At 33.9% G+C, this 23,388-nt stretch overlaps 1 protein-coding gene across 7 annotated transcripts in view; it reads left to right on the top strand.

Moving 5' to 3' along the window:
* LOC144374780 (uncharacterized) overlaps positions 1-23,388 on the top strand; it is a 60,063-nt gene that overhangs the window by 13,449 nt on the left and 23,226 nt on the right. The gene's annotated exons all lie outside the window — the stretch shown is intronic.

Genomic DNA, 23,388 nt, shown 5'->3' with positions numbered 1-23,388 from the left:
CAAAAATTTCTGTGCATTATTATCTCCTACAAGCTTAATATTAGAACTGAAAGCAGTTTCTTGAGGTTCATAGAAATTCATCATATTGAATAATTTTACTGTATTATAAACAACACAATTGATAATGGATTACAGCAAATATTGGCATATTATATACACATGTGATTTAAGTGTTTTCAAAATAAAGCAAGTCTTGCTTTGCAAATATGAGTTCAAATATTGGGACCAGTGAAGTTGTATGTTCAGAGCACTTGAATCAAAATAATAGAGTTAATATTTTCTGCTTATTCAGTGAAGAACATGATTAAGTCTTGTTTGTGAAACTTTAAAAAATGTGAAGTCACTTTTTACAAAGCACATTGAATTAGTTTCAGCCATAGGTTAGTGGAAATAATTCTGTAGAGGACACAGGTTTTGTGTTATAGGATTCATTTGATGTCAGGGCACTTGATATGTGCTGTATATAGAGCATAATTGAGTGTCAGTTTGTGCTAGTTTAAAATCTAAATAATGATTTTTATCTCCAAACTTTTGGGTTTTCTTCATCTGAGTGAGGCTTAAGGTCATTTTATTAATTTACTTGTTTCATATCAGAATTGAAACATCCAAATGAACATGGTCTCATTCAAGGTAGTCACTGGGAAATGATTCTAATGATTATGTTACTGCTCAGAGTTTTAGAATAACTATTTTTGTTTTTAGAGATTAATAATAATACTTTAAGCATTCCCACTGGTGACTGATCTTAATTCCTTGAAATTTTCTGCTGTTGAGAAAAAGTAAAAAAAACAGTTTAAAGCCAATTCTATGGAATGAGCATTTAATTGGGGAATAAATGACAAAGATAATGAGACCTGAGTTTCTTGAATGACCAACCTGTATACCTTGGTTTTCTCAAGTAAGAGTATAAAAGTTGCTTGTGTGGGGGCAATATTATGAGCTTAATGTTTGGTGTCTCCTAAATTAATGTTGAAATTCTAAGTCCCAATGTGGTGGTATCAGGAGATAAAGCCTTTGGGAAGTAATTAGGTCATAAGCAAGGAATCCTTATGACTGATGTGTGCCCTCATAAAAGGGACTCAGAGAGCTAGTTAGCAAGCTTTCTGCCTTCTGAGGACACAATGATTAGCTGTGTGGAACCCATATTAGGCCCTTGTCAGAACCTGACCATGCTGTCCTCCTGAGTTTGGTCTCTCAGTCTACAGAATGGTGAGAAATGACTTTTCATTGTTTCTAAACTACCCAGATGTAGGTAATAGCAGTCCAAACTGATTAGGACAGGAACATTTTTAGAATAATAATTTAAAATGTCTAAAACTTTTTCTGTAGAACCACATGGATAGTATTTTTCCAAAGCATAACATATTATAGTTGTGATTTTAACTAATACATCAGAGTAAAATGTTTTCCTATAATCAAAAAATATAATAACTAAAAACTTCTTTAAACAGCATTTCATTACTGATCTTATATTTTTAACACTTATAAAATGTCTGTAAATGTACACATTGACCACAGGAGACCTCCATGTACTGTGGTGTGTACAGTCAACATACAAAAACTATAATTCTACCTCATCAATTTTGACTTGCAACTAATATGCCAGATTTATAGTACTAACTACTACTGTAAATGAATGTTATCCAAAAGAAATTTCTGGAATGGTTTTTCTGAATTAGGAATTCTAATAAAGTTTTCTTGTAAGTTTAAACAAAAGCCATCTTTTCTTAAAATAAACCTTCCATGCAGCCAGTTGAGTATTCAAAATTTATTGCATTGATTTTTAGAACCATTTAACTAAAAATAGCTTGCAGTTTCTCCTCACTTATGCCAGAAGGTAATGGTCTTTCTTTTGTTAATAAACTATCAAATGGATAAAGATGCCTGAAATTTTAAAAAATATAGGTTTATTTTAAACAAATTGGAATGAAGCAGCACATGATGAAATCTACCCAAATAAGTTCTGTGACAGTCACTTCTGAAGGATTTCATGCATCTGCTGCACTCATCTGTTCTAGTATATTTATTGAATCACTATCATTATCACATAGTCACTCCTCATCAATAGTTGAACTTGAGGTAAAAAAATACATAATCTCCCACAACTACAGTTAAGAATACGTTTTCTCTCCACCTACATACAACTCTATAATGATGTCCAAATTTGTGTTTTCAAAGTTTCTGCTTTGACCACTGGCAGAAACAGCATAGCAGACCATATGGTTTGTTGATTTGAGTAAGAAATTCTTTGGCCCTTGTTTAATTCAGTAGTTCTAGTCAATCTGCTCAGGAGAGTCTAATGAGAGAACATAAGGATGCTGCTGTTAAGATGAGGTACATTGGCAACATTTATGCATTTCTTGTCCACCCTTGGCTGGGCATTGCTGTTAGTTTTCTTTTCTTTATGAAACAGTTAAATGAACCACTGAAGTAATCAAATATTTTCCCATGTGGGAAAATAATGTTTTAAAGAGGTGGCCACAGGTTTAAATCCTGTGACCTATAAAAAGTTTAACGAAAGTGGGAACACAGATTTACCTGTTAACAATAGATCAGAGGCTGACTTTTCCATTTGGCTTAAGTATTTTGATGATCTTCATGGTTCTGATGTGGAAGGACAGGAATGAGTGGGTTGGAAGGCCTAAAGGAGTGCAGGGATTCTCTTCTGAATTGGCGTTTTACTTCAGAAATTGCTATTATGAACACCACCTTTGGAAATGTCTTTCTGTGCTCTACTAGTATGTGGACTGCACGGGCTCCTCCTATCCCCCATGTAATATTTTTACTTCTGTAAGTAAAGTTGTATGTCTCAGCAATTTTTCTTTCCAATTTGTCCCTATATCTAGATGAGCATTGCTTAGGAAGGTCATCTTAAATGTCAGTTTCTAATTGGTAAGGTTAATAGACTCTGGGAAAAATAAAAATGAGTGAAGACCTTTATCTTGAACTTCTTATTGGATTTAAACTCATTGATTAACTGAACTCCTCCTTCCCTCTTTTCCTTTATTGGCAATAATGTTGTTAGTCTGCAGTATGAGATTTTACAGACATAAGCAATATAACATTATGTCAATATCTGTGTTAAAAATAATTCCCTATATTAAAGACAATTACTATAGAGACACTGCAGTTAAACATGTTTGGGGAATGAAGCTTTTCAATCACAGGATTTAAAAAATGTATATTAGTTCAAGGACACCTCTCTTATGCAGAGAAACTATCTTGGACAGAGTAATCTACCTGAGATAGTTAGTGCCTGGCACAGGGTCTGAAGTAGGGTGTTCATTAGTGAATGGGTCTTTTTTTTTCAAAAGAATGTCACTTGCCCTTCACTTTCATTTAATTATTTGGCTTGATATAGAATTCTAGGCTCAAAATAATTTTATTCACTGAACTTTGAAGATATGAGTTTATTGTCATCCAGTGTCCAGTTTTGCAGGTTAAAAATTTGTAATCTGATTTCTATTTGTTCTGTTTATTAGTTTTTAATATTCTCTTTGGAAGGTCTGCAGTTTTTCTCTTGTTGGTATTATGATAGTTTATTACAATATGTTCAAAATCGTCTTATAAAAACTATTCCTGCTTTGTACTTGGTAGGCTCATTTAATCTCAAACATACATTATTTTTTATTCAGCTAAGAGAACATTATATGTTTCATTATTTTCTTTCTTCTGTTTTCCCCTTCTGGGTTCAAATTTTGCCAAGCATTATGCCAGCCTTGAGGTTTTAAGCAAGTTAACCTCTAACATCTTTGATCATCAATTGCATTATTATAAAGTGGAAATTATAACCCCAGAGAGGCCAGTACCCAATATGGTAATTATTTTGTCTCCTTCAGAAGTCTTGCTTCTGTAAGCTTATCATTTGACCAAAGCACTTGAATCTAAATATAGACTTCTGGCTCTTAAAGTGATGGCTAGGCTGTTTTTAGCATGAAGGTTATTGAACATGACTCTGGTCTTCCCCAAGGTAGCACTGGCTCATTTTTGAAAACTTCTTTGGATATTGTAACCTGTGTGTTAAATGTCAAATACAGAAGTCAGCATCTAGAAATGAGTCAAACGAAGTATACATGGAAATGGAGGTAGAATATTACACAAAAGTGTGATTCTTAGGTTTGCTTTAAGGTAGAGTCTATCAAAGAAAACAGTGGCATCTATAAGATTTCTATGTGGCTTCATCTGATGAATGGATTCCAAGTCAATCTTTCCAGAAAAGCAGTTCTGGTCAGGTCACACTGCTTTAAAAAATCTTAAGTGGCTATCCATTGGTTACAAAGTTAATATCAGATTTCTCAGCTTACTTGTCAAGTTGTTCAAAAGATTAGCTCCAATTAAACTTTCCTACTTTGTATCCCCTTCTCTACATACTCCTTCAGTCTAATAGATCTGTTTCTCAGATCTATCTTACACTGTTGCTTTAGACTGGATTTTTTCCCTCCTCCCATTTCTAACATTAAAATTCTTCTAATTCTTCTAAAATTCTTCTAAAATTATGATTGATCTTCTCTTACATATTAGAAGGCCCAACATTCTTCTAAGGCCCATCTCCATGGCCTCTTCTTTTACAAGACTTTGCCAATCTCTGTCACTCCATATTCTACTTCTCTTTATGTTCCAAAGCACATTATTTGTGCATTTCTTATAGCAACTAACCTAACCCATTTAGGTGACATTAGGCAGGACTGGTGTCACACTCCTTTGTTATCTCCAAGACCCAGTAGTACCTCTTGTGTAAGCTGTGCTCAATGAATGTGGTTGAATGAAGGAAGAACTGGACACATTGCAGCCATTGCTGCATTGTAATGTTTTGTGTAAATTTAGAATTTTATTAAATGGAGCTGACTGGTAATCAAATTTACTTTGTTGACCCTTGACTTTAAAGTTTTTTTATTATCTATATGGTCATTTTCTGATATTTCTTGTTTTCAGCTTTGATGGGGTATAATTAACAAAAATTGTGTACACTGAAGATACACAACATGATGTTTTTGTAAGTATTTATTGTGACATGTTTGTTACAACATCATGTCACATAGTTATTATTTTTGTGTGTGATAGGAACCCATAAAATTTCCTCTCAGCATATTTTAAGTATTGATTTTTATGAATAGCTATGAGGGCTTGCTAGTGATATAGGATTACTGCCAGATTTGGGGGGAAATATTTGCTCAGCTTTCAGTCCTTTTCCTGTCAAGCATTTATATGAAAAAAAGGCAATCAACTGTAATGCTGCTTGTGACTGAAAATATTGTGCATTTTAATGAAATTTCTTATACCATCAAACTTGTTATTTCTTTGGAAATAATTTGAAAATAAACTGACATCACTCAGAATCAGTGGTATTAAATCTGAGGGTCAAGATCTGTTTCACAATGTGTTATCTGTTCTACTTTTTTCTCACTGATGAAATGGAAGATACTGAAAGATCCAATACCTAAGTTGCAAAATTCCTGGTTAGGAAAAGTGCAGCTATTATAAAGACACTGGAAGTTTCTTGATAGGTATGAAGAAGACTAGGGCAAGACATTGCATGGTGGTTTATTATGTATGACTTCTAATATGTAAGAGAAGATCAATCATAATTTTTTGTCTTCAGTCAGCAAACATTGATTTGTAGCCAGTCAACATATTCCTTTTTATTTTTGCGATGGTGATGACATTTAAGAGAGTGGTACTTAAGCCCTCCATCTGAATAGAAGTTTTAAATTGTAGGGACTTGTTGCCAGTCAGCTGTCTGTTAAATATACAAACATGTTCCTTTTTTTTTCAGGAATTGAGTGTCTTTTTAAGTTTAGATTGATTATTTTTCCCTTTAAATGGAAAAAAATCTTAAAGATAATTTCATATAAAAACCTCATTTTGAGTATATAGGACCTGGGATCAAACTGAATCTTCCCAAGTTAATGCTAACAATAGTAACAACAACAGTAGTATGATACTAGCAGTTGGTTTTAAAAAAAAGGTATTTGAGCTGAAGGTAAATTTTAGTGTTTTCTGTTTTGCTTTGTTTTAAATTTGGAAGCTTGCATATGTTTAAATGCCAGTGCAAGGAATCTTATTGAGAAAAGTTTAAATATCCAGTAGTCAGAAGACCTCCTAAAGTGAAATTTTCAAGAAGCTGGGAAAGAAAAGGGGATGTATTGGTTTCTAGTGATACTGTAACAAATCACAGTAAATTTAGTGGCTTAAAACAACACATTTTCTTTAATCATACAGTTTTGAAGGCCAGAAATGGATCCTTATAATTACATTGAGCCTGCTTGAAAAATTTTGGATAATCTTCTCATCAAAATTCTTAATTATATCTGCAGAGATCCCAGGGAAGATAACATATTCACAGCTTCCAGGGCAAAGACAAAGGGTGGGGGTGTTAGCCTGATACAGGGACCAAACATATTTGTTCTAGTGTTTAATCCGGGTTTTTTTTTGTTGTTGTTGTTGTTTTTTTTTTTTTTTTTGCTATTTTTGCTGTGACCAAAAGACCTGACAAGATCAGCTTAGAAAATGAAAAGTTTATTTTGGCTTAAGGTTTTAGGGCTTTAGTCCATGGTGATCCAGCTTCACTACTCTGAGCCCAAGGTGAGGCAGATCATCATGGCAGGAAGGCATGGTGTAGGAAAGCAGCTCAAAATATGGCAACCAGAAAGCAGAGAAAGCTTCACTCACCAGGGACAAAATATAAACCCCAGATGCACACCTCCATTGACCTACTTCCTCCAGCCATGTCCTACCTGTAGGCAATTACCACACATTAATCCATTCAAATGATTAATCCATAAAGTGGATTAATTTGGTGATCACATTACAGCTGTCATTTTCTAATCATTTCTCCTCAGAAAATTCCTCCATCATCTCACACTTGAGCAGTTGAAGGATACTACTTATCTAAATCCTACTAGTCCTAGAGGGAAGAAGGAAAATCTTTATAATTTAACTGATAAGAAAGAAGTTTAAAGACACACAAAATAGGATGGCAGTATGTCTGGTAGTGCAAACAAAATGTTTTTCTTATTTCCTCTTTATAAAATAGAGTTTGCTTCAGTTTCTTGAAGAATTAAGCACAGCTAGGGGATTCACAGGAGAAAGAGCACACCTTCATCTAGCCAATGGAAGAGCTGCCATGGGACAAGAATCCAGGGGTTACAGGGTACAGAGATATTCAACACAAGGCCATACTTAACCTTTCTGTTACTGGAAGTTTTCAAGGCATGTCAAATGACCATTTGACATAGTTTACAAAGTACACAGTTTAGAAAGTAACTAGGTACACAGTTACATGAGAGGACCTTATAAACAATTTTCATATTTGTTGATTACATAAGTGCTGCTTTCCTACATAAAAAATATTTTTTAAAAATGAATACTATAGAACATTAAATGCCAATACCATAGGTAATTGTTCAGGAGCAAAGAATACAGTGAGAATTCCTAAGAGGTCATTGTGGATCAGTTAGCAGTCTGAGATCATGGAACTCTGCTTTTTTTAAAGTATTCACCATGTAACTTGAGTGATCTTAAGACTTTTTTAAAGTTTAGTTTTACCATGAATTTACCATGAATAATAAATGACATAAAATGAAAATAGATACATTAAAATTAGCCACATCTTAATCATATCTTTTCTCAATCTCGTTTTTCCCCTAGGTATCAAGATTGTTAAAAATTTGGTATGCATTCTACTAGCTCTTTTTCTATGGGATTATATACACTTTTGTGTATATGTAAAAACATACAGTGTTTTGTTTGATTTTACACAAATGATGTAATTTTTTTGAATACTTAATAAGTATTCAAAATACACAAATGATGTAATTTTTTTGAATACTTAATAAGTATTCAAAATACACAAATGATGTAAATTTTTTGAATACTTAATAAGTATTCAAAAAAATTTATGCATTTGACACTCTTTTCTGTTAGTTTATCCTTAGTTCTTTCAATTGTCACAAAATATCTCATAGTTGGAATGCTCTACATTTTATTGACATGTGCCCATTAATTAATGTGCCTAATATATTAATTGTTGTTAAATTTTTTTCTCTTGTAAGCAATGATATGGTGAACATTATTTATTCCAGATACCTTTCTAAATATGATCGTTAATAGGTCGAGAAGAAAATCAGAAAAGAAGTGATAATATGAAAGAGCAGGGCTTCTAAGATACACATTGTTGCTGCTAAATTTCCTTCCATAATTTCTGTAATATCCTTTTTATAACTTTTGAAGAATACCACTGTCACTTGGCACTTGGACCAGCATTTAACATTATCATCATTAAACTTTTGTCCCAACTAGTAAAGATGCCCAATAATTAACATGCTTTTCTCTTGTTACTAGTGAGGTTATCTTTTCAAGAGAATGTGTTCAGTGCTATATTGTGTGTGTGTATGTGTGTGTGTGTGTGTGTGAGAGAGAGAGAGAGAGAGAGAGAGAGAGAGAGAGAGAGAGATTTGTTTATTATCCACTCATTTTCCTTTTGGGTTAATTATTTTCTGCATATTTTTAAGAATGCTTGGATTTTCTGACAATTAGTTCTTTTTTTCTCAATCTGCTTTGTATTTGAATTTTATGTTTGGGTTTTTAATGCTGTATACATTTATAAGTTAAGTTTTTGATTTTTAAATGTATTTTAGATCTTAGGTAAAGTGTTTAAGAATTTTTCCACTACAAAATTATCAAAGAATCTTGAATTATATCTTCTTACATGTTTATAAATTAGTTAATTTTTAGAAATTTCATTATAATTTTCAAATATTGGAGGCTATTTTTAGTGTATAGTGATAAGTGAAAAGTCTGCAGTTTTAGCTTTCTTAAATGGCTACAGTAAGCCTTTTTTTGGAATGCTTTATTCTTTTTCTATTAATTTTCAGTACCAACTGTTGATCTTTGTATACACACACACACACACACAGACACACACACATACTTCCCTTTACAACCATCACATACACAAGTCTGTCAGAAACTTTATTTAAAAAAATTTAAAAATATTTTTATTGATTGATTTTTACCAACAAATTAAGTTGTATTTACCATGTGTAGGATGATGTTTTAAAGTATATATACAAGATGTAATGACCAAATATAGCTAATTTACACATGTATTCTTTCATGTAACTATCATTTTGTACTTAGAGTATGTTAGAACACTTTAAATCCATTCTATTAGCATTTGTCAAGAATACAATATACTAATTACTCACACCATGTTGTGAGTAGAACTCTGACCTTCTTATACCTATGAAATTACATTTTTTTGGACCAACATTACATCTGCACTCCAAACAGCACAGCCGTAGTAACCATCATTTTACTCTGTTCATCTCGAAGTTCACCTTTTTCAGATTCTTCATGTGAGTAAGATGTAGCAGTCAATGATTCATTGTGTCTGCCTTACAGCACTTAATGTAAACTCCTGCATGTTCATCCAGGCTTTTCTATTTTCTTTAAGTCAACAAGAATTCATTTGGAGAGGATGTGGTGAAACAGAAGAGTGTGTATTCATTTCATGATTACTTAAATGGATACATTTTCATTAAACACAGAGAAAAGGCATATGCAAAAGCAAGCTTTTCTGGGTCACATTCTTCAGTTTCTAAAGTTGGATTTTTGAAAGAATTTTTTTTAAGATATAGATTAACACAATATCTTCATTCCGTTCATGTATTTATTTATCTGCATAATGCTGAGGATTAAACCCAGTGCCTCACACATACTAGGTGAGTGCTCTACCACTGAGCCACAACCCCAGCCCCTGGATCTTAATATACTAATTGCTGATTGCTTTTTTGGGTGCATATTGATTGTACACAACAGTAGATTTCACTCAGGTATATTATACTTGAATACATCATAATTTGATCAGTTTCACTCCCCATTAACACTCTTTCCTTTCCCTACCTTTGTCCTCTTCCTCTTCACTGGTGATCTCGCTTCTACAATCATTCTGTCCTTCCCACAATCCCCACAGCTTCCACATATAAACAGGATACTTGTCTTTCTGAGTCTGGCTTATTTAACTTAATGTGATAATCTATAGTTCCATCCATTTTCCTGCAAATTACATAATTTTGTTTTTCTTCTTGACTGAATATTGCTCCTTGTGCAAATATAGTACATTTTCTTTATTCATCTGTGACAACTAGAATGATTACATAACTTGGATATTGTGAATTGTGCCATGTTGTACATGAATATACTAGTATCTTTATAGTACGCTAACTTTAATTCTTGCCGCTAAAATACTGACAAGTGATTTAGCAGGATCACATAGTAGTTTAATTTTTAGTTTTTTGAGGAACCTCTGTACTCATTTCCATAGTGACTGTACTAATATGTATTCCCAGCAGAAGTGTGTAAGAGTTCCTTTTACCCTGCATCCTCTCCAGCAGTAATTATTTGTTTTCTTGATGATTGGCATTCTGACAGGGGTGAAATGGAAATTCAATGTAGTTTTGTTTTGCATTTTCCTAATGATTAAAGATTATGAATACTTATTGTAATTGATGGATATTTTTACTTTTTTATTTTTTAAAAATGGTTGTATTAGTGCATTGTAGTTATACATGATATTGGGGTTCATTTTGACATACTGTACACATGTATGTATTATTTGCTCCATTTAAAGTCCCTAGTACTTCTCTTTCCTTCCTACTCCCCCTGTTCTTCCTTCTCTACTCTATGAGAATATTTATTGATTTTTTAAATAGGTACTTTATAGATATTCGACTTAATAAAGGTGAAATTCACTGTGGTATATTCATGTATGTACATGACATGATTTGGTCAGTTTCATTCTGCAGTTCCTTCTTTTTCCTGTTCCTCCCCTCCCCCACTTAAAGCAGTTAGTTGGATGACTACATTCTCTTTGTATACTAAGCACATCTGGTAAGGAAATGCTTTTCTTATTGATGTTGCTAATCTAACTTTCTTGGTGGTAATTTGACATTTCTTTGCTTTGAAACACTTTGGTATTGAAATTAACCATTTCTTAAGGCTATGTGAAATTTCTTTGTAAATTAAACTGTTTGGACTGTGTCATTTTGGGGGGAAGTATCTCTTTGACAATTTTCTCTGTATTTCTCCTATGGTAATTGGTGTCTTTGAAATTTCTGCTTTCTGGGGTTGATGTGTGTAAATTATATTGTCATGGAGATATCCATTTCATCACATTTTATTTGCATCAAGTTGGGGGTAGTAGTTTCTTATGATTATTTTAGCTTCTTTTCTCTGGTTATTTCTTGTTTTGCATATTGGCATTTTCTCCCTTTTTAGGCCTCAGATTTGTTGCAGTATTTTCCTGTTTTATTCCTTTACCCAGAGAAGAAATCTGAGACTTACTTATTAGTTTTATTATTTTGCTTTTTCCCCCTATGTCTTATTTTCTGTTTCTACCCACATACATATTTTTTGTTTTCTTCAAGTTTAATTTAGTGAAATTCTCTTAATTTTGGATGTTAATGGATTTATTTTCCTTGTTGTTTAATAGGTATGTGTTTAAGGTTGTGAATTGTAGTCTTAGAACCTTTTTAGCCATATAAAATATAATACATAGTGTTTGCATTATACTTATTATTGCATAGATATTTTAGAATTTCTGTTTTTCTGACAGTTATTTGGGTCTTAAAATTATCAGAAGCTAGGAGCTTCTTAACTACAGATTTTCTTAGTGACTTTTCTTTAATTGCATTGTGTTTAGAAACTGTAGTAGCCTATAATCCTAGAATTTACTGGGATTTTATCTTTCACTTCAAATGAGACCACATTTTTTTTCCTTCCTTAAGGCCGATTTCTTAAAGAGAAGGTTTATTTTATGATTTTACCTTACAGTTAAATATATATAAATTAAATCTACTTTATTATGTCAACCTATGTATGTTTTTAGTATTTTTATCTACTTTTTTAATCCCTTTGTGATTCATGCTTTGAGAGGGTTGGATAATAATCTATGAATAATGTATTACCATTCGAAACTCTTTATACCTGCTATAGAGTTTGTGTTACAAATATGTATCATATAATACCTAGATATTAATATCATTATTTGATATGAATATCTGATATGATATGAATATAAGTGAATCACACTTAGCATTGTAGTGTTTTCTTCTTTGCTTGTTTGGTTCTTTTTATCCTAAGTTCAATATTGCCTGATGTACAATCTGCCAGCCTCCCTCATTTCCTCCCTTCCTCTTTTCTTTCTTTTTTTCCTTCTTTCTTCTTCTCTTCTTTATCCCATGTCTTTCTTTGTCTATCCTTTTGTTCTCAAGCTTCAACAGTCAGGTGATTGTAGAATAGAGTGGAATCTGCCTGTGATGCAACTGAAAGCATGTTTCCTTTCAGTGGGTGAGTTTGATTCTAACAGTCTGAACAACATAAATTTGGTGTTAGTAATTTATTTTATATCACATTCTCCAATTTATAGATGTTTTTTTAACAACATTTCATAAGGTATTCTGCTTTCTTAGTTCTGTGTTTGCTTTCTTTTTATTAGAATAGTCTCTATTTCCATTTTAAACATAGTAATTGTTGTAACTGTAGAAAAACCTTTAGCTCCTTGTTGCTTTAAAGATCATGCAGTTTCCTCACTGATGATCCATAATAAAACTAATATTTTTCTCTTCACTTATCCTTTTCTTTCAGGTGACTTTAGCATTATAAGAAAAATAATTTAAAATTCTTTTGTGATTTATCAGATTTAAATATCTTTGGTCTTAGTTACTAAGAGAGTCATCTTAATGTTATATAAACTACAGACCATGTTCTTGCTTCTTCAGCTTTCCCATTTTTTAATAAATTTTATTATTTTCATATTGTTATGGCTTAAATTACCTACATTTTTTAAGAGCAGTATAATTACACACTTGATTGGAATTTAGTGCCATAATTAGTTTCAGTATTTATGCCACTCTTTTATTTTATTATTTTATTATTTATTCCAGTTATCTCTTGGATGACTGTAGTTTATCTTTTAGTAAATCTCTCAAGAAGACACCATGAGAACAAGATTTTAATTGTTCATATATTTTTGAACATTGTCTGTTGCCTTTACAATTAGTGAGTTTGGTTGGGTTTAAAAATCTCATCTATATTTTCTTCTTCCACAATTTCATGAACATTTCTCCATCCAGAAGAATAACTGGAAGGCAGTGGTGTCCACTGAATTCTGTTTTTGAATGTTGCTTTAGACAAATGCAAAAGAGACTGATCTCTGTTCTGCCCTATAAGTTACTAGAATCTTTTGCCTTGCTGTTCAAAGAGTTCTAGTAACTTTAATAGGACAGGTCCTACTCTTGACAGTTTATATGGGGAACTGTGTGACCTTTCAGTTGGTCTTTTATTAAAAAATTTTTCTTTTGTTTTTTCCTATATATATTTTTTTCTTCCAATGTTTTGTTTTTCTTTTGTAATTCTAGAGATGTGCACTTAGATCCTCTTTACTTGGTTTTAGATTTCTCAGGTTATGTCTAGAGGTTCTTAAATTTGAAATAGTTTTTCTTTTTGATTCAGTTTCTGTCTTATTTCTTATATCTATGCACCTCAGTTGGGATTTCTCTGTAGAATCCGGTGTATAGTGAATAATCTTTTACACTCTGCTTGCTGATGTTTCATTTTGTCTTTTGTCTTCTATTTTAGCCATGTGGAACTCCTATTTGAGCCTTTTACAGTATCTTTTTAGGATGTCCCAGGTTTCCTTGGCCTCTAGATTTATATTATTGTCTTCCTATAAGGCACCCTATGATTTTTAGAGTGAGATTTAAGGGGACAGGAGAGGGCTGGGGTCTTCCTGTCTTGACCTCTCTGCCCGCCTTCTCCTCCTGCAGGTCTCTCTCACATCTTGCCTCTCATACAGGTTCTCTGGACCTGTCCTTGCCATCATTTCTCACATGTACAGGTTCTGGCTGCTACTCACATATATTTTAAGCAATCTAATTTCAATAACTTTTTAGTTTCTAAAAGTTCTTTTAATTTATGGTCTACTCAGATTATCTTTTTTATCCCAGCCCCCAAGTAAAATATCTTCTCTTTTAACAACAAAATTATTTCTTGTCCTCCTCCTCTTCCTTCCTTTTTTCTTTATGGTAATTTAAGTTTGGAGGGAAACATGAGGCACTTGCTTTGCTTGTTCTTTGATCTAATCTCTCTGAAATTTCTGATAACTTTTCTAAATAATAGCTGTAAAGAAATTTTGAAGACTGAGTAGGCAAAATGTTTATATTTTTCTGTCTTCTCTGTTTATTATTTGTATTTTTTGGAAGCTCATACTATTCAGAAAACAAACTAATGACTTTTGCATATATTTGGCCAGTTGATGCTGCTGTTTTCCCCTGCCTAACATTTCTGAAAGTTTTCCTTCCTGATCTGGTAATTTCTGTTTCTCAGGCCTTTCTATGTGTTGCTGACCATTCTTGTTTCTATTCAGCATTCCTAGAAAAATCATGAATATCTTCTTCACTGAAATAAAATTCATCCCTAATCAAGTATCTCTGCCCTCCAGGGCAAGGTCAAAATCTTCAGCATGAGAGAGAGTGAGCCTACCCCTTCCTCCATGTTTTGCCAGGTTAACTTTATTGTTTTCTTTATTTCTAACCTGGAATCAGTTTCAGTACTGAATCCTTTGTCCATTTGGGACACTTGTCTGGTATCTCATGATAAAGTGAAGTTCTTTACTTTTTAGGGTTCTAGAACTTTATTTATGGTCAGTTATAGAACTTAACACATTGTTATAAGTATTTTTTGAGTATCCACCTGGCCTCTTCTAGGCAGTATCTATCCTGCCTAGTAGTTCCTTGAAAGGCAGGGGAACAACTTCCAGTATAGATCTGGTAGGCATAATTTAAAACACTTGAATGAACTGCAGGTTGGTGATATGTATCATTCCTGTGACTTAAATGTTATTCAGTACTTTCTCTGAAAGAAGAAAATTTTCACTGTAAATTGTTTAAATTGTTGAGACATTCTAGACATTCCTGATCAAAGAGATACCATTAGAGGTGAAGGGGAGAATGGACTAGTAATGGATGAGATAAAGCTTGTCAAGTACATGCCTCATCTTTAGGGAAATAAAGTGTCTTAGTAGAGTGATAGGAGCTGAGAGAACTAGGGATTCTAAGTTTATGTCTAATTATTTAGGCTATATGTTAATTGCCACAACAATCTATTTTAAGGCTTTCTCAGAAATTGGTGTTCTTAGGATAGTACTTGATTTAGTGTTCATTCTAGTGACCACTCAATGTACTAAGTCAGGTAGCAAAAGAATATTCATTGTTCCTGGAAAGAAGACCATATGCTTTTGTTAAGAATAAATCATAAAGCTAACAATTGTTAAGATAAGAAAGGAAGCTTTTCCAATGTGTAACTGGAGTGATAGTTTCTCTCCACATTGATTGTACATGAATATAATACCTACTGTGTACAGAGGGCCCTCTGCTAGGTGTTCTTGGAGAAGCAAAGGAAACAAGAGCCTGGGTTCCACTATAAAGAATTATGTTCTTCTAGGGAAAAAAAAAACAAGGGACTAAGAAAAGATTTATAAGTTATCAAAGCACAATGAATGAGTAAGTACAAGTCAAAACATGAAAAACAGAAAAGTTTAAGTCTGCAAAACAGTAAAAAACAAGGAATGATATAATTTAGATGGAAGACTGACTCTTGATGGTGTGAATTTTGATCTGGTTATTGGAAGGAGAGGATGAATCTGGTAGCTGCCTCAAATGGGTAATATAATAATACACTGCACAAGAATAGAAGAAAAGACAGAGAAAGTTGTGATTTGTATAAAGCAGAAGATTGGTCGGCTAAAAAAGTATCTGTAGGACTTGGTAATCAAAAAAGCATTCATTTGCCTTATAATTTTTTTTAATATAAAGCTACTAAATAAACAGTTAAATGGGTAAAAAAGTTAGACATACCACATTCAAAAGTTCAAATATGATGTGTGATAAGGAGTAAAAAAATAACAGAAAAAATCAGAGATAGATGGAATCTGTTACAGGATACCTATCCTGCAGGCTTATTAAAATACTATAAAATAGCATATATGTAGCACCTAGCTCTTCATGGACCTGCGTTTGTTGTCTTTTCCTCCCTCTATATACCTTTTAGTTCTCAGATTGCAATGGAAAGGAGAGACTCTTGAATGATGCATGAAAAAATGAAACTTTCAAAAGAGGTGTGACTTGAGCCATAAAAGATTTGTGGGGGTTAGTGAAGTAATGGACATAATTCCAAACAGATGGGGTTATAGGTGTGTTTGGAGGAACTTTAAGAAGCTTTTGTTGAACTCAAGTGGATGAAGAGACTTGAAATATGGGCTTGGAACCAGAGATTGTCTGGTGGAATGTTCCTTTTCTGCTGAGATCCCTCTTGGAACCCTATTTTGGCTAATTGTTTACCTATCACTGTGTATCAGATCCTGTGGTAAATAGGAGTTAAAAGTTGAGTAACTTTGAATTTCTCATAGCAAATAGCAGAGTGCTTAGTAGAAAATAAAGTCCTCAATATATATTTGTTTAGCACATTAATGGAACAAATGCATAGGGCTGAATGAATATGGCTTTTCATGCCAGAGTTGTTTCTAAGTATATGGACAATATGAGACTGAATATTGTGGAGGGGTAGATTGGAGTGTCTTGGAGAGATAGGACTGTGACCCTGGCTTATTGGCTTATGGACTTCATGGATGTAGGCAACTTTTTTTGCTGTACATGCTGAACTCTGACACCATTTCTTATCAGTCTGTTCTTTTGGTCTTAGTTTCATTATTTATTAAATAAATCACCAATGTCTTCCTCATAGCTGTGAGGGTAAAATGGAAAACAGCTCAGCACCTGGCACATCCTAGGTATTCACATACATGTTAGTAATAATCACAATAATGGCTATTTTGTTTTTATTGTTTAAAATATTGATATCCATTTGAGTGACAAAATGTATTCTCAATCTACCCAAATATTGAGCAAAACTCAAAATAATGTATATTGCTAGTATACAATACTTTGTAGTTGACTCAGTTGTAGGAAATAAACCTCTTATTATGTCAAAATTTCATTTTTGGAGACAAAAGATCTATCTAAAAGACTCTTTAACTCTCTACTAAGAGTTTGAGCATTTTTTCAGCACCTGCTTAGTCTATTATACTAACTTGATTTCCTTGATCTTCATAGGAATTCTGAAAGTGTTGACCATAGTTTTTTATCCTAATTTTGGAGCTGAAGAAATTAAGGCTCAGGTGACAAGGCTAGTTTGTGACAAAGTTATTTATAATTAATAATGCTAAAAAGGAGAGGTTGAGATTTAGTTTTGATTTAGTGTCAAAAATAACTTGGAAGCAAAATAAAGAACAATCTGTCAGTATGAACACTTGAAAAAGATTACTGAAAAATGAGACTGCACCCGTTTTAACCCTGCTGCCATCCCCTTAGTCTTGCAGTGTGCACAAGCACAAATGTATGTGTCAGTTTCATCTTTCAAAGAGTTGCCTTTTTGGTAACATAGTATTATAAAATACCAAATGTTGTTCTTCAGGGTTTCTTTCTGAAAATTTAGAAACAGCAGTTTTCAGTTGCTGCAAAGAGAGGACCTCTCACTCTTCAGAATTTAGTTGTCTGTCAGATGTTTTTAAAGCCTTTAGAGAGCAAGTATATTGCACTGTAATGAATATGGGACCTGTGTGCTGTTTTGACATGAAGAATTCATTTTAGCATTTAGCAGGTCCTAAAGTATGGCATAAAACAGCATTTCATGGGATGGGGATGTGGCTCAACCAGTAGCGCGATCACCTGGCATGCGTGCAGCCCTCGCCTGGTGTGCGTGCAGCCGGGTTCAATCCTCAGCACCACATACAAACAAAGATGTTTTGTCCACCAAAAACTAAAATAAATAAATAAATAAATAAACAAACAAACAAATAAATAAATATTAAAATTCTCTCTCTCTCTCTCTTAAAAAAAGAGAAAAGAAACAGCATTTCTAACTTCTCAATCATCCAGACTTAAAACCTTGGAGTAATCTTCAAGACCTTCCCTCTGTATGCACGTCAAGTTCTGCACATTCTTTCTCCCTAACCTATTTTTCAAAAAAAAAAAAATGTAATTTGTGTCTTGAAGGCTGCCTGGATCTACTCTAATGTGTAGTTGTGTCTTCCTTTTGCACCTCTGGTGGTTGGCATTTGATTACTATCTGTTGAGAGCCACAGCCGAAGGGGCCCCAGCAAACTTTCAGCTGCCAGCAAACTTCCAGCTTCCAGCTGATGATTGGCTCACAGTGGCCCCAGCAACATCTAGCTGATTGGCTCCTCAGAGGAAGTTTTCTGGGGCCCCTTCGGCTGTGGCTCTCAACAACTATCAATCTCAAACTGCAAGAGTGTGAATTTTTAATTTAAAAGTAATATTTCACCATAAAAAAACCAGCCATATCTCACTCAACGGTATGTTCTTACTATCTAACATAGTGTGGCATGGAGTGGGTTCATTGCTTGATGATTTAGTGAAATAAATGACTTTGATTATGTGGAACCCAAATAAGATGTTTGAGACCAGAGAAACTTTTTGTAATATTCAGTCCTAAAATAAGAAATAAAAGAGGAAAAAAATCAAACATTATAATAAATATTCTGATAATTATATAGTTACTGTGGGCTTCATTATTATTGGCTGACAGACCAATCTTTTACTTCCCAAGTAGTGATCTTCATCCTTGTATGAGTAGACTTTTATTTATTTATTTATTTTGGGGGTAATTTTTCTTAAAAGGCCATAACTCTAATGTAATAAGGATTATATTAATATCCCCCAAAGAGACTTTATATGACTATGCATATTAACTGCACCCCACAGAACCATCATGCTGAGGAATAAACTTAAATGCTAAGTAGGGTACCAGGAATTGTCCTGTCTCTTTCCTCTATGAAATGTGAGCTCACTATGCATATAAAACACACTGAAGCATAAAGCAGTAAAGTGAACCCTGCCTAGTGCAGTCTGGATAATGAAATGGAAAGTTTGTGTCTCAGTTGCCCAGAATCTTCCTTTTTCCCTTGTTACTACAACAATCATGCTATTCTCTAGAACTTGCAGAGAATGCCTGGGGCCCTTCATGGGGTCAGGCTTGTGAAACACTGAGTAGGTTCAGTAAAGCTTGTCAAGGTGTCTGTGCAGAAGGGATGTTACAATAGTAAAAGCACAGCTTAATTTTAACATGTCAATGTTTTATTTAGACTTTACTGAAAATTTTCTTGTATTGGTCAATATTTTAATTGTAAAATTCCTTTAACCCCCATACTAGAATAAAAATTTTAGTGTAAGGAAAAAATGGTTACTAAAGGTTTAAGATACCATTGAACAGTGGCTTTTTAATTTTTTTGAACACTGGCTATTTTTAAGTGCTTTTAATTGAATGAAACATGTTAAATTACACAGATCTGTGCTTTTTAAAAATATATGCTAAAGATTTATTGTACTTTAATGATAAATTTAAATAAAATTATCAAATTAATAACTTTATTATTTAGTTTGTTAAGATAATATTGAATAGGTAATATTTAATAGGTGTGACCTCTGGGATGCTGAAATGTCCATAATATAAAAGTTTTAGCTACCTAAGACATGACATATTGCCGCAGTCCAGCTGCAGCAAAATAATCCCGGGGGGTGATGAACAACTTGTGTACATTGATACAGCAGGAGTGAGAGCCCTTTATTGTAGGACAGAAGGAGTATTTATACATTCCACACAGCTCATCTTAATTAACATAAACTAGATACAGCAGTCAACCAATAAGGAATCTCCACACTCAGGGTTGCTGGCGTTACCTCACAAACCACTCTCTCTGGCAAAATGCCAGGCGCCATCCAGACTTGTTTACAGGCTCTAACAACATATATCAATATATATTACAATTTTTCTATTATAAAATCTAAATTAAAACTTTGTACCAGTTCTAACTTCAGGATTATTTATTGTGCCTCATGTAATATGTTCCAGTTGATCCATTCATTAATTTTGTGAATAGCATAACTAAATTTATCTCATTTACATATTTATACACTTGCAAGAGACAAATGTAAACAATTTCTTATCTGCCATATGTTGAAATGCTTTAGTGAAAACATAACTGCCTATACAACAAAGATGGCATTGAATATCTGTATAGGAATGTAAAAAGTTATGTTAGCATATATCAGATGTGTGTTTTTATGTTTGAGTTTTTTTATCCAGCTAGTTTTGAAACTTAGATTGAACAAGAAAGTGCTATCATGTGGCTTGTTTTTGATGATATATTGTTATGAGGGAAAGCATACCCTGTGAACTCGCCATTTACTAGCTGTGTGACCTTGGGCAAATCACTTAAACTCTCGGAGTCTTCACATTCTTACTTGTGCGAAAATCAGGGAGGAGTTTTAGTAAATGACCTTTTTTAGTGATATTTGTGTCTATAATTCTGTGAATTGGCTAATAATACATTTTGTATTTTCATGGTCATAGTAAATATTTAAATAATTTCTTGTGTGGGTTTGTTTTTTTAAAATGCCATCATTTGGGGGGACTTTTAACAATTAGTCTAGGAGAAATTGTTATGAATAAACATTGGTTGAAAAAAAGCTTCTGGTCTTTTGTAAAGAGAAAAATGAGATTACTTTGGAAAGTTGTGATTATCATTGATGTTAGATCTGAGCTGTCAATGGACACATCATTATGATTTCTCTTTGTTTTCTTAATAATAAATTTCTTGTCAGGTTTCCATTAGAATAATTACATAAGTCAAAATTTCCTAAGCCCAACTCCAATTTGTTTCTCTTTGGTGAGTATACCATGAAATATTTATATAATTTAATGCATCTTTATTTGCTTAAAGTGCTTAGGCTGCTTCTTTCTCTTGTCATTTTAACCCTCAAATGATCCATCTGACTATTCTTTTTTTCCCTGAATATCTTTATATCTTTTATTTTAGGAATTGTATATTTTTCTGACTAAAATGCTGGTCCAGAATGACTACAATTATTGTTTCTTTCATGATAGGAAATTATTTCACAATTATAATTAACTTGCCATTTTCTGTATGTATGATTTAAAATGAGCTCACAATTAAATGCAAGCATTCCTCAGAGTATTTGAGTGGCTATGTATTGTCTTCTGTGCTTTTCTCACAGATTTGGCAAAAAGATCGCTCATCCTGAATGAATGGCTCTTGCAAGGTATTTTGCCAATCACAATCCTAATTATATGAAAGGCCTAAAATATTTTTGAAAGTGCTCAAAAGTGGTCAGAAGCAATTTTCTTATCAGCCCTTGTGTCTGATTAAAATGCCCATAAGATTCTCTTGGGAGTAGTGGGGAAGGTGAATTTTAAACATGGTACTTAACATGGTATGATTCTTCTTTGTGGCAGAGCAAGTTTGATCTTTAAGGAATATAGTATTTTGGAAGACTCTGTTAAGTAAATTGGGAATGATTTTTTACTTCATCCAATTCTGTTAGGATCTGATTTGTTGGATTCTAGTGAATCAGAGTTTTAGTGAAGTAGGTTTCATTATATCCCCAAAGAAAACACTCTGAATGAATTTTTACTCCATAGCATTTTTCTGAGATGACTGTAGGTTCTAGCTTTTTTTCTTCTTCTTTTTTTTAAATAAGAAGACTAAGTCTCTTGAGTGTTGAGTGACTTATGCAAGGTCACCAAGAAGGTCAATAGCAATGCTGGAAATAGAATCTGGGTCTTGTGACTTCTAATGTGTTTCTCTTAGATACATGTTACCTCCTGAAATTAATATGTTAATGAAATTGCCTTATGGTGTGTATAATTACCAACTTTAAGTCTGAAGTTAGCTTAGGCAAATCCTTTCATCTTCCTCTGCACCTCCACCAACTCCCATATGTTCCAGAAAACATTTTATGTAGAAAGCTATTGTGTGCAAGTGTGTGTGTGTGTGTGTGTGTGTGTGTGTGTGTGTGTGTGTGTGTGTTTGAGAGAAAAAGAGGGGTAGAGGAACAAAATAGATCAGGAAAGACAATTTGTACCTGGAACTCCAGATTGGCATATACCATCAAGAAAATATTTTAAGATCCCAGAGTTTACTCCAGCACTGTAAAGCTTAAATTAAACACATTATTACATTTATATTCTTTTGTAGAACAAAGGCCAGATGTCCATGTCTTGATTCCATGGGTAGACATGTTCCATGACTCTATTAGATCAGCATTATTTTGAAAATTATTTGCAAGCATATTTACATTCTTTATCCAAATTACATTTACACAAGATTATCATAAGCACACAGAAATCTAAGAGAAAAAGCCAAATCTTTTATAATATATATTTTCTTAATATTTAAGTCCTTTTGAAAATCATATAGTATAATGCAGTGTCATTTATACGATATAATTCCCCATTCATATAAGGATAATAGTTTACAACTATCTTCTTCAAATGATCAGAGTCAATGCTATAATTTTCCAAAAAACATTTTGAAGAGGAAAGAATACAGATAATAGTGTCACTGTTTATCTTGGGCCTGCCTTTTTCCTCTTAGCAATTTTGTCTTCAGGCTGCCTTCTTCTGTAGTGGCAAATTCTGAAGGCAGCAATCAAAGGTTTAAAAAAAATTACGATTAAACCAAAATATTAAGCAGAAGTGCCCAACCTCAGTGATTGTACATCTTACCACATCTGTTATCCTTGGACCAACCACAGCCAAGCACCAGAATGCTACACACTATAGAAGGGGAAGAGTAGAGGATAGAGAGGGCACCCTAATGTCTCCAGTAGTCATTCTCTTTTAGTTGACACTTCCTTTACCTAATACAATCAACTACCATCTATCTGATCCATACTGTATGCTGCCTCTTCGCATCCTTTTGGCCATTTGAAAATACAGGGAACTGAGTCATCTTTCCAGGTGACCTTAGTTATGGGATTGTATGGGGAACACTGGTGGAAGGTCAGGGTGACAGCAAACTCTTCCGGACTTCAGCAGGAAGGCTGCTTGGGGAACTGGAGGGCCCATCAGGGCACAGAAGCAGCTCTGGGGACTCCAAGGCCCATCTCATGGGGAGCCTGGGAAGCAGGGTCCTGGGCTTTCTTTTGGTTTAGTTTTTCTTAGGTGCTTAGTCCCAGTACCCTGGGAGAGTCTACCACATCGCTGACTGCACAGGGCCACCAGAGGGCAGTGCTACCCTGAGTGTCGTGCCTGCTTGAAGGAAGGTCCCACTTCCAGACCTGAGGCTGGGGGTGAGCTCACCACATTGCCCAGGAAAGCCCTCGCCCGCAGCTGGCTGTCCAGGAGGCCCTCGGAGGAGGTCCCTAAAGCCAGGGGAGTGGCGGGCGCCTCCCCAGGGCCCTGTCCTCCTGGGCAGCAGTCCCCTCCCCCTGGCTGAGGAAACCCAAGCAT

This window comes from Ictidomys tridecemlineatus, unplaced genomic scaffold, assembly GCF_052094955.1.
Source record: "Ictidomys tridecemlineatus isolate mIctTri1 unplaced genomic scaffold, mIctTri1.hap1 Scaffold_88, whole genome shotgun sequence".
In the NCBI taxonomy this organism is placed as follows: domain Eukaryota; kingdom Metazoa; phylum Chordata; class Mammalia; order Rodentia; family Sciuridae; genus Ictidomys; species Ictidomys tridecemlineatus.
The sequence above is the reverse complement of the archived record's forward strand: the minus strand, read 5'-3'. Positions and strand labels throughout refer to the sequence as shown.